General features: G+C 36.4%; 1 protein-coding gene across 4 annotated transcripts in view; it reads right to left on the bottom strand.

Annotated features, from left to right (window-relative positions):
• Positions 1 to 13,499, bottom strand: part of znf385b (zinc finger protein 385B) — a 206,337-nt gene that overhangs the window by 184,398 nt on the left and 8,440 nt on the right. The gene's annotated exons all lie outside the window — the stretch shown is intronic.

Raw genomic sequence — 13,499 nt, forward strand, 5'->3', positions numbered from 1 at the left:
GCAGCAGCAGCCGAATAGTGTACCAGAACATCCACCACACACCAACTTATTGGTGGAAACGAGAGGCAACAGGAAGTTTGTGCTCCAGACTGTCGTGAACACACTCAGGACCGTTTGCAGAGGCTATGGATTACAGGCTGTTGATTATGTTGTAAATTATGTTCAATTTCACTTCATAAGACCTCAGTGTATCATCAGGAGCCACGATTATTAATTTTGTTTTGCCTGTTTGTTTGTTTTTGTCTCTAAAACACAGACAGTATCCGTTGACTTGCATTATATGAATCACCAAGAACCACATTTTTAGCTAAAAAGGCTTCTTTACTGCTCTACAAAAGAATAAGTCACCTACATCTTGGATGGCCTAAGGGTGAGAGAATTAACAGTGAATTAAAAATGTTGTGTAAACTATCCCTTTAAGAGAGTGATCAGGAGAAGGAGAATTTCTAAAGGAGGGAAATATTTCAGGTGAAATGAGAAGGTTCGACTCACCTTGCTCTGGGACATCCTAATGAACCTGGCCTGAATATACGTGCCGTAAACAAAGATGACAGATGAATTATTAAAAAGGGTCCAAAGACAGGACAAGGTGGACATTTCATCAATAGACTTACGTTGCTGAAATGTAAAGAGCTCAGAGGCAAGTAGACTATATTTAAAGAATATCTAGAAAAGAGCAACAATGACTGGATTTATGTCATGCAATGTCAATACTGCATGTACAATACTGATCGGACTGTGGACAGTGTGTTAATAAGACAAAGGTTCTGCAATAAAAACAGTGGGAAAACAAAATACAGAAAACTGATTTTTTTGGGGAGGGGGGCATTTCACCCTAAAATTAATTCTACAAGTAATCAACATTGTATAAACTAAAAATATATTTACTTTCGTGGTTAGATAATACATGGCCAAATCCCCTCAACTTTGTTTTCCCAATATTTTACTAGGTGGGTCAGGAATAGGGCATTCAATTATAGGCTGTAGCGTAGTGCACTATCATTTATATTTGTGTACTGAAAAAGCAACTGGATTAGCAGTCATAAGCGATTTACAATCATACCACAACACAGCAGGAGAATAAAAAAAGGGGCTGGGAGTATTTTCAATATCATAACAGCACACGAAAAAAGGCCATGTTTGTCTGTACAGCTGCTGCATATTCAGGATTTGGGATTTACCAGCATAATTATCTCCGAGTTAGTAATCCATTGCTGACCAATCATCTGAGAGATGGGGCTTACAAAGGCCGGCTGTTACCCTACTTGTGTGGCTCTTTATGCTATAATTTGTATCTACTATGCAATCAGATTACTCTAAATCTAAATGACTTGCGTCCTCGCTGGATTGATAATCTTTAAGCTTCATGTTCCAAGAATGAGTTAACATGGGGATCCACGTAAAAATAAGCACAGCGGATGATAAATTAAATAATTCAAGCATTTAATTTTTTACTTGCATTCATAAAATATCTTAACAGTAGTAAAAATTTGATGATTCATGAAAAATGTAATTTATAAACCAGCATGAATAGGAGGCGGGAAACTGAATCCATATGACCCCTTCTTTTGAGCAGCAGGTATTTCAAAATCTTTTTTGCCCATTATGATTTATAGGAGACGACTAATGAAAAATTAACAAGCAAAGCCTTAAATTGCATCCCCTAACACCTGAAAGAGAGGGTAACCTCGGGTTGGTCCAGAAGCTACTGTGGTTCATCACATTGAGGGCTTCCTCTGTAGTAATAAAGGCGGTGTAGAAAACCTAAAAAAAAAACTATCATTTAGCATTATCAGTTGCTTTTTTTTTTTTTTTTACTTGAATTTTGAAATGAGGTAGCATATGGAATGCAGAATTGCAATTCATTTTTAATGATAGATATAACACCTGAGCAGTGCCACAGACTGAATGACTCATGCCACGCCACATTGCTGCAGTAATTCAGGCAAAAGGAGCCCCAACTAAGTATTGAGTGCTGTACATGCTCATACTTTTCATGTTCATACTTTTCAGTTGGCCAAGCTTTCTAAAAATCCTTTCTTTGTATTGGTCTTAAGTAATGTTCAAATTTTCTGAGATACTGAAATTGGGTTTTCCTTAGTTGTCAGTTATAATAATCAAAATTAAAAGAAATACACATTTGAAATATATCAGTCTGTGTAATGAATTAATATGGTATACAAGTTTCACTTTTTGAATGGAATTAGTGAAATAAATCAACTTTAAGATATTCTAATTATATGACCAGCACCAGTATATATCTGTGTGTATTAATCAAAATGATATTTAACAAGGGAAAATTAAACACATATACACACATATTATAAGAAAGCCACAATGACTAACACATAGAGTAGATTGAGTCCATCAAAATCACTACGGTTGCACTGTCCTATAGCTCATCCTAGGTCGACATTTCATTCAGTGATATTAGGTAGCTTTGATTTATATGCAGTTTAATGTTAATCACTTTATTTTACATACATGCTTTCATATGCTAGTTGCTTGTTTCTGCTTCTATTTCTCCTGTGTTTTGAATACAGCCCCCCCCCATCATATAACAATGAAGACACAGAAAGCTGGAAATTTTCCATCAATGGCTGGAAAATGCTATTTCATAAATGACGGAACTTTCTGTCAATGGCAGGGAAAGAGTTAAGTCTACTATAAATATTAGCGATTTATGTGCTGCTCACAGTTTCAAAATAATCTATTTAATTATATTAAACAACAACTTCTGAGTGGCAGTCAATGGTCAAAGATGACTTTTGCCCATCTTGTGCTCATCTACCAGCAGGTGTTAACTGGGTCATGCTAACCACCAAACCTTGACCCCTTGATAGAAATGCCCTTGAGACTCTGCCTTTAGTGTGTATATAAAGCTGCACTGAAAGCTCTCTATTCAAACAGAAAAAGTAATTGAGTAATTGAAGTAACTGCTTCTTCGCTAGCTTTAAGAGATATTCTGCGCAAGGTCTTCTGCTTTGTGTGTTGGTTTCATGCGCTGTGGGTGTGAGTTACTTCTCTCACACTCTGGTGTCAATGTTGAAAGGATTAGAGGAGCCCTAATGTTTCCCATCTGTCACTGAGCCAAACTGTCCCTCGGCTCATCTGATCCGCAAGCTGCTTCCTTCATCAAAATCACATTTAACAAACGATTCCTCGCTCTTTGATTAAAGTCTAGATCCTGTTTTAATCCCTAGCCCATTATCTTAATATTTATCTAACTTTCTGTTCTGTTATAATAATAATAAAACAACAAAAAAGTTTTACATTTTTTTGGGTGACATACGCATGTACTGTACCACCTGTGCAGACCTATAAAAAGACACAACAGCTCTGTTCCAAAACCTACGTAGGCAGCATTTTAAGGCATCATGGGCACACTCCTGACATGATTGCCTTGTTAGATAAATTAATTTGGCAAAATTCAAAGACAGCATGTGTACTTCACAGAGAAGACATGGGATGCATTACAAAAAGCTTAGTTAAAAAATACAGAGGTATGTTGATTATAAATATAATTTATTAAATACTGTACACCATGCAGCAAGGCAGCCAGTCTGTTGCTGGATCTGCTCTGATTGAGTTACATGCATGCCATTATCTGGGATTATGTAGGTGTTGAAATTCCTTACATGAGCTACACTTATGACTTAAATCATTAATGCTGAAATATAAATAGAGAAGGGGGCTTTTATCAGATTTTTGCAGGGTAACATACAACCTGAGGCAATGTTAAATAAACCACTACAGTCGGGGCAGCTGTTGCAGTTCAGTTCCTCTCTTAGGTCCATTACTCAGTCCTGGATTTCAGCGGTGGGAGGAAAGTTCCATCCCACTAACCACGGCTGATTGACGGGAAATATAAACAACCTAGAAGTCTTGGAGAGGACAGACACCTCGTGCCAGTAGCCAATCAAAAGGAGATCAGTGAAGGCCCAGTTGAGAGTTTTAAGAGGAAGTGCGGGGAAACCTGATTACAGTGGAACCGAATTAACGAGTGCAGACTCAGCACTTTACTTGAACTGCTTTTTAAATGGCAGAAAAATATGAATATAAATTAGACATTCATATCATATGCACCAAGGAAAAATTAAACGCATATCAGCTGCCAGACTGATCTCATGAAATGGCATATGATACGCCAATTCGTATGCCATTTTGATGTGCTTTCAAGACGCATAATCACTTTTTAGTGGGTTTATCAACGCTGTTTGCCCTCCATTGACTTGCATTACCTTGCAATTGCTTGTTAATTTAAGCCCACACACACACACACACACACACACACACACACACATTGTGTTTTTGTGAATTGTGGGGACTTTCCATAGGCGTAATGGATTTTAGACTTTACAAACTGTACATTCTATCCCCCTACCCCTTAACCTACCCATCACAACACACACACACACACACACACACACACACACTGTCCCCATCCCTAAACTTACCCATCACAAGAAACATTCAGCATTTTTACATTTTCAAAAAAACATAACTTATTATGTTTATAAATCCATTTACATTATGGACACACACACACAGAAACACACACAGTGAGCAATCTGTAGCGTTACAACCCTAGCGTAACAAATGTGAGAGGGTAGCACACACATTCTGAAAGCCTTCAGCAGAATTCAGATGAGCCATTTTAATCTAGATTAATCGAGTTTAATTTCAAAACTAACCTAGATTTTAAAAAAAATTATGCCCACCTCTAATATTATATATATATATATATATATATATATATATATATATATTATATATATATATATATATAAATAATTTGTATGTATGTCATAAATGCTATGCGTTTTTGATGACACTGCGGGCAATTTCAAATGAGTATGTTGTCAACTGAAGTGACAGTTTGTACAGATCCTCTGCTCAGTATGTTAGGAGCAGTGAATGCCGTGTAGGGACCCTGTGAATCAGTACGCAGCTAAACAGTGGGACTGTCACCCATTATCAAGCTCGAAGCAATTTTTGGCCACTCTGTCCTAGCTTCCAGACTAGGACCAATCACACGGCCTGCATGAGCTGCTGATGTAAGCCATTTTGACATCACGGTTACAAGAGTCACATCCCAGATATTGGGAAAATATAAAAAGATGACTTCATAATAACTGACATCATTAACACTGACACTAACAGTTTAAGTGTGGTGTGAACTGTTTGAATGAATTCAGTTACTGTCAGTCAAAGAGGTACGAGTGTTAATTGATTTCAGAATGCACCACGGTGAGAAAACTGCACCTCATTTTGCTGATGCAGAGTAACATAATCTAATTGGCTGCCGTAAAGGGATCGTTTGAAATTGCTGACTGTTTTAGCTTTTGATTTAAATGTTTTTTGTTTTTGTTTTTGCTTTTTATAATAGAGGATGGAAAACAATAGGAAACACAACTGAGCTGTAAACTGGCTTAGAAGTCAACTGTTACATATTTAAATGAAAGTTTGTAGTCTTATTGTGCGTCATTTCTAGATATGTAGTTGCAAATAAAAATTATTGTTACAATATATGCACGGTTTGGTTACACTTTATTTGTCTATGTTATAGTGTACTTATTTAAATAGTAAGTAATCATAGTTATTAACTACTTACTATAGGGTCATGATTAAAATTAGGATATTTTTAAGGGCTAGCCACATTTAATTATACATAATTTTAAGTAATTACTATAGTAACTATATGTAACAAGGACACTAAAATAAAGAGTTACCCTCTGAAACAACTATCCTTTTTGGGTGATGTCATAAATCTCTCTTACTTTTTAACCCCTTCCCACCAAACAGCCTGGTACATAAGTCACTTTGCACAATCTCACCAGTTCCTCTGCATGAAATCAAGCCTTACTCTGCATTTTTTCTCAGTGAATAGTTTCGCTGTTGAATTGCATCCATTTTGGCAGCCTCCACAGGACTTATGCTGTGAAGGAATGATAGACATTGATTATTATGAACCTGCCATGCAAAATCTTCAACTGAGCCTGTCAATTTATGTGTTTTGCAGCATTTCATAATGCAAAAGACACTGTTCGCTTCTCTATGGGGAATGTAATGTCGCATCAGTCCCTGTGTTGCTCTCTCATGGCACTCATCATCACATCCGTCCCTTGGCATTGGCACATGGTGTGAATTGTCACAGCTACGTTACAAATATAAATGCACGTGACAAAGTAGGAACTGGCAAAATTAGCATAAGCTCGGCAGGAACCCTAAAGTAGATCAGCCTTCGACTTTGAAAAAAAAAAAAACTCACGAATCAGAGGACATTAATGATGTTAAAATATATGCACACAGGGACATCCATTCCACATGGAGGCTAGGGAGAAGAAGAAGAAGCTGCAGTGTCACAGGGAAAGGGAATGAAATATTCAGAGAGTATGTGGTTTATACAGCACAACAAGTAGCTATGTTTCCATCCAAACCAAATTTAACTTCTGCTCAAAATTGGAATGTCACAAAAAACATTTGACAATTTCAAGCACAGGCCGTTTCTATCCAGTGAGACGAAGAGAACAAAATTGTCACTTCCTGATAAACTGGCACTAAATATCACTAAGAAAAATTAAGTTGCAGCAATAGTAAAAGATACGGTATATAATAATTTTGTATATAATAAATGACTTGCACTTCAGAGCATGCAGACGAAACGTAATAAAGTTATCTTGCTTTCGGAGGCAGTCATGTAAGACAGGTACATTTTATACCAAACCACTTTAACGGCAGACTTTGCTTAGCATTTCAGATCAACCAAAACAGCATTTCAGATTCTGTGCAATGAGATTGGTCCTCTGGTTAGTCCAGTAAGTTATGCCGTCCCATCTCCAAAGTCACGTCTTTTTTGATGCGAATCAAGAAATTTAATTTATTAAATTTCTTTCCATCATAGTTTATGCGCATGTTTTCCTATCAGATATAAAGTTTATCCGACTCAATTTTTAGAATTTATGCGCATCTTGGCATTGCCGTGTTTTTTTTTAAAAATGTGATAATCCAAAATACACATAAAAGGAGAATATAGGAAACATAGTTAGTGATGCCCAGTTTGCCCACTCTTTCAGTGGCCTTAGTATCCATTTTATTTTATTTTCTAAACCATGAACCATTTAGTTCCAATTTAGGGCTGAAACAACTAATCGACAATGTCATTATCAATTAGTCGCACACCATTCTCGTCAAATTACTGCACTGAATAACATTTCTATGGACAAAATACATCGAAAAATATAGTTTTTTAAGCTTAAGCTAATGCATTAGCGTAATGTTGACATGCGTATGCTTTTTAATGTGTGATATGTTCCCTCAGCACAAAACAATTTTACGGTTATATCCGTATCTGTAATGATACAAATTCAAAGCATTTTCATTTTGCATGAAGGCTCATCATGACAGTTTGTGTTAAACTTCAGACTGAATAAGAGGTGGCGAGTGTATGTGCGTCAAATGGACGACACGCATAGAGAGGGAAGCGATTAATATTCAGAGCAAAACTATTTATTTTTATGAAATATCTGTTGTTGGGCATTATATTTAGGTTTAAAAGTCTACATGTAATTCAAGTATTTTGAGTTGTAACTGTCAAGGTAAAAAGCAAGTAATTGAATATAAATGCAAGATGTTTCTTATACTTACATTTATAAAGCAATGATAGTAACATCTTACTGTGTCCAGAATGAATGCACGTGTTCCAGCATGCAGGAACATTCCTCATCTGTTAACGTGTTTTTGTATTTATTTATTATTCTTCATTTTTAATGTAAGGATTTAAACTGTTAATTTAGCTTTATAGCTCTTTTACATGTATCATAGATATAGTTATATTCACTATATGTTTTTCATAGCATTCAGTTTTAAGGAACGCTGTTACAGCTTGTTTTGGTGTTTGGTTCATTTTTCTTGTTTTTGGTTATCATGTTCACAGTCATGTTTTGTCATGCACTTCCTGGTTTGTCATGGGATCCTGCCATGTGCTCCCTTGTCTTGTGTTCTGTTGTGTCATTGGTTGATTGTTTGCTCGTTGTTTACAGGTGTGTCTTGTCCAGTCATTAGTCCCAATTCACATACTATCCATACTAGATAGTATTAGAAAATAGAATTAGTATGTCCCGAATTGTAGTATGTTGAAAAGAGTTTTCCAAAGATTCCCAAACGGTTTACTATTTCCAGTCCAAATTCGAAGTGCGGATCGATGCGCACTCTAATGGCTGATATTGCCCACAACCCATTGCAAGTTGGACGAGGATTCGATAAGAACTACAAACGCGGGTACAAACATGACGGATGTGCAAGTCCAACGGTTAAGTAGAGAGGTTTATATAAAGAGGTTTGAGTGATCAATTATCAGTATTTAACCTGACAAAAATAGATTTATTCAGTGTTGTCCACATTATATTTCACCTGCAGCAGCATTGTGAACTTTTGCAATGACATGTTTGGCCATTAACTTTTTAAAGCATCATTATATTTAAACTGCAAACACATGAGGAGAGTCTCTGAAATAAAGACTCACGAATGGCAGATCAACGTGCGGCTACATTTCTCTCCGATACGGTAGTTAATTAAACTGAATGTGGTGGATTTGAACGGTGACGATGATTGACGGCAGTTTAAACGGTGACAGGATTGATGTAACTAAGCGACAGAATCCATTAAAAATGACAAATTAGTGTGTCCCAAAGCGTGCATACTCTTTTGTTACATACTCAAAAGTATGTACTTTTTCTTCACAAAAAAGTACATACTTTTAGGACGTAGTATAAGCAGGCGAATTGGGACGCAGCATTTGTGTATTTAAGCCCTCATGTTTGCCATGTGTCTTTGTCTGTTATTGTCAAAGTGTAACCACTGTTGGTTAGTCTCAGGTTATGTCCAAGTTTATGCTTTGTTTCAAGTCAAGTCTTTGTTTCATGTTTTGATTTAAGATTGCTTTAGGTTAATAAACTGCAGTTGAGTTCATCATCCTCACCTCCAGTGGAAGTGTTTCAACCGCATTGGGCAGAATTATTTTTTATCAAACTAATCACAGTTGCAGCCCTACTCCGTTTAAAAATGGTACATGACTGACTATGTACCTAAATTAATTTGTGTGAGAATTCAAGAAAATATATTTAAACAAATCTAAAATGCACAAAATTAAATACATTTTTAAAAATATATATGAATTATAAAAATGTATTGGAATTCTTATATACAGTTAGGAAAATAAGTATTTGAACACCCTGCTATTTTGCAAGTTCTCCCACTTGGAAATCATGGAGGGGTCTGAAATTGTCATCGTAGGTGCATGTCCACTGTGAGAGACATAAATAAAAAAATAAATCCAGAAATCACAATATATGATTTTTTAACTATTTATGTGTATGATACAGTTGCAAATAAGTATTTGAACACCTGAGAAAATCAATGTTAATATTTGGTACAGTAGCCTTTGTTTGCAATTAGGTCAAAAGTTTCCTGTAGGTTTTCACCAGGTTTGCACACACTGCAGGAGGGATTTTGGCCCACTCCTCCACACAGATCTTCTCTAGATCAGTCAGGTCTCTGGCCTGTTGCTGAGAAACACAGAGTTTGAGCTCCCGCCAAAGATTCTCTATTGGGTTTAGGTCTGGAGACAGGCTAGGCTACGCCAGAACCTTGATGTGGTTCTTACAGAACCACTCCTTGGTTATCCTGGTTGTGTGCTTCGGGTCATTGTCATGTTGGAAGACCCAGCTACGACCCATCTTCAATGCTCTAACTGAAGGAAGGAGGTTGTTCCCCAAACTCTTGCAATACATGGCCCCGGTCATCCTCTCCTTAATGCAGTAAAGACGCCCTGTCCCATGTGCAGAAAAACACCCCCATGCTTCACAGTAGGGATGGTGTTCTTGGGATGGTACTCATCATTCTTCTTCCTCCAAACACGTTTAGTGGAATTATGACCAAAATGTTCTTTTTTGGTCTAATCTGACAACATGACTTTCTCCCATGACTCCTCTGGATCATCCAAATGGCCATTGGCAAACTTAAAACAGGCCTGGACATGTGCTGGTTTAAGCAGGGGAACCTTCCGTACCATGCATGATTTCAAACCATGACGTCTTAGTCTATTACCAACAGAAAACCATGGGTTATCGCTTTTAGAGAGATAGAAACGGTGGTCCCAGCTCTTTTTTTAGGTAATTGATCAGCTCCTCCCGTGTAGTTCTGGGCTGATTTCTCACCTTTTTTAGGATCATTGAGACCCCATTAGGCGAGATCTTACATGAAGCCCCAGTCCAAGGGAGATTGACAGTCATGTTTAGCTTCTTCCATTTTCTAATGATTGCTCCAACAGTGGACCTTTTTTCACCAAGCTGCTTGGCAATTTCCCTGTAGCTTTTTCCAGCCTTGTGGAGGTGTACAATTTTGTCTCTAGTGTCTTTGGACAGCTCTTTGGTCTTGGCCATATTAGTAGTTGGATTCTTACTGATTGTATGGGGTGGACAGGTGTCTTTATGAAGCTAAGGACCTCAAACAGGTGCATTTCATTTAGGATAATAAATGGTGGACATTTTAAAGGCAGACTAACAGGTCTTTGAGGGTCAGAATTCTTGTTGATAGACCGGTGTTCAAATACTTATTTGCAACTGTATCTTACAAATAAATAGTGTAAAAAAAATAATATATTGTGATTTCTGGATTTTTTTTTTTTAATTTTATTATGTCTCTCACAGTGGACATGCACCTACGATGACAATTTCAGACCTCTCCATGATTTCCAAGTGGGAAAACTTGCAAAATACTTATTTTCTTCACTATATATATATATATATATATATATATATATATATATATATATATATATATATATATATTATTATATATATATATATATATATATATATATATATATATATATATTAGTTAATATACAATTAAAACTTAGAAAATGTATACAATTTATACAATATACAATTTAAAAATTGAATATAAAATATCTATAAAATAATTGAATATATTGAATATGATTCTTGCAATATTGCATTATCCGATATGCGATACGATATTGCTATTAGTGTGTAAAATCTATTTAAATTATATCTTTAAAATTATTTAAAAACTGAGAATTAAACCATTTGTGTTTCACATTCTTTCTGGGAAAAGAAAGCATCGCTACAACTTCTGTAAGGGACCAGCAGTGTTTTAGCAAACATTTATGTCACAAATCTTTCGCGTTTCAGTGCGTGCATAAGTAACAGTCCTGTGCCCAGTCTATTCTCTGCTATGCGTCAACCTTAGACGGACACTTTCACAATGTTGAAGTAGCCTAATAAATTACACACACACGCATACAAATTGAATATCTGAATTGAAATAATTTTATTCACAGAAATTAAATTTGGCCAAATAAAAACATTTAATGTGAACAGTCGCTAGAAAATTGGAGACCTGATTTTTGGGGGGTTTGGAGAAAATACATTTCACATTTATTAGATTTTTGAGAAATCCCTCAATAGTCCTGTCAGGAAAGATTATACAGTAAGAGTGATTCATTACTACCTCCAAAGAGGAATATTTCCCCGTTCCCTCTTTCACCTTCCATCTTCATCCCTCCTGCTAATTACTAGAACTAGCTGACCTTCCCAATATCCTAGTTTCCCAGCTGCGTTATCATTCGTTAAACTCCGCAGAGACACAAGAACTGTGGAGGCAATTTATTTCTGCCCCATTCCATACCCAGCGAGGAGCAGCAGCCCCCTCCCGGGCTTTTCCGTCAGTAAAAATAAATGTAAGGTCAAAAAAGCTACGCACACAATGACGAAGATATACGTACATGTGTGTGTATATTGGCTGTAATATGCATGCTAATTCAGGTCACGTTTTATGTCATATCACAATTGCATGTCACTCCACAGCAGTCATGACCTTACCAGCAAATGAGTTTTTATATAATTCAGCAGGTAAAAGACTCTCAGTACTGCACCAAAATGACAAACGACTATTAGACCAACTGAGACATATGTTAATAGACATTATTACTGGTGGTGAGATGACGGTATATGTAAATGTGTCAGTTTTTTCTGCCATTTACAATGTGTTAGAAATATCTACAACGAAACTGAGGACGTGTCCCAGAAAATTTGAGCAAGAGCTTAATTTCTTATTATAAAGATTGATTACAAAGACATTATGGTAGTGACATTATGGTAGTGACATTCTGGAACCAAAAAAGCCACAAAAATACAGTATAGGATCAAATTTAAACATGTCAATTAATGGTTTGTATTAGGTTAACTCAAATAATTTGACTAAAATATGAACTAAAAACTATTTGAGCTTGCTTGTGTAGAACGACTGCCTCTTTGGCCCATGGATCACTTTCATGCATGATGGTGAGCTCCATAAATCACGGCAGACAGAATGGGACTAATTACCATTCACCTATACAGGCATCTCCTAGCTTCAGGGGGGGACAAGCTATACCACAAAACCAGGCTTTTGTGCAACATACAGAAAAGATAGTGACCGACAATAGTCTCTGCGTCTGGAGAGAGAATAAAAAAAGAAATCAGGAGGTAAACAATAACATGCAGGTGGAGTATGAAACAAATTACTGAGAATAATCCACACGAGTGTTTACTGTAAATAATGTGCAATGTATGGTCTGCAACCAATATTGGCTAAATATAAGGGAAACAGACATTTTCTGGAATTGTCCGTGGGAGAACTCTGTAACTGATTTTCCAGTGATCATGACAGCATGTTGCCATTTGCAACCAGTTTTACTGGCATAATCTGATGTATGACAGAGTAAAAAACAGGAAATTCAGTGAAGAATGTAGGACAGGACTTGATTTTGTCCATCAGGAATCAGTAGAATCATGTAAAATGGTTAGCATACACTGCCATGTAAAACTTCGGAGTCAGTAAGGGTTCACACTTGTGTTCAGTTGTTTGGTCTGGACCAAAAAAACAACAACAACAACAAAAAAGCTTCAGTTCTGTCTATGGCAGTATTCACAAAATTTTTATCTTAAGAGTTCTTCTAAATGGCAGTAAACGTTCTTGGTTAAGAGTTTTCTCTTTAAACCTATTCACAAAGCTGCTGAGAGCAACTTTTACTAAAGAATAGAGAGAGGTCTTAAGCTAAGAGGAAGGGCAGGGTTGACCTCGTTGCTGTGGATGATGTCATCACAATTGCTAACTATGGCCACATTGATTGGCTGATAGGGGAGGGGTCTCGATCAGCGATTTAAATATATAAATATTTAGTTTCATGTTGCCATATTCAAATAAAATGTTTCAAAAAAGAACGTTGCCATATTACAAATAATGATTTCAAGTTCCTCACTCACGGTGGTCAATGAGAGGCAATCGTAAAAACAACTGCCACAGGTAATCTGACATTATTTGATTTTTTTATATTAAAGATAAGCCTATATTTATTATCACTATTGCCTTAATGTCATATAGTATGTTTTGGCAGATTGCAGCAACAGCCATTAAGATTGTTTAGTGATTTG

The sequence above is a fragment of the Pseudorasbora parva genome, chromosome 5 (assembly GCF_024679245.1).
Source record: "Pseudorasbora parva isolate DD20220531a chromosome 5, ASM2467924v1, whole genome shotgun sequence".
NCBI classification, from domain to species: Eukaryota; Metazoa; Chordata; class Actinopteri; order Cypriniformes; family Gobionidae; genus Pseudorasbora; species Pseudorasbora parva.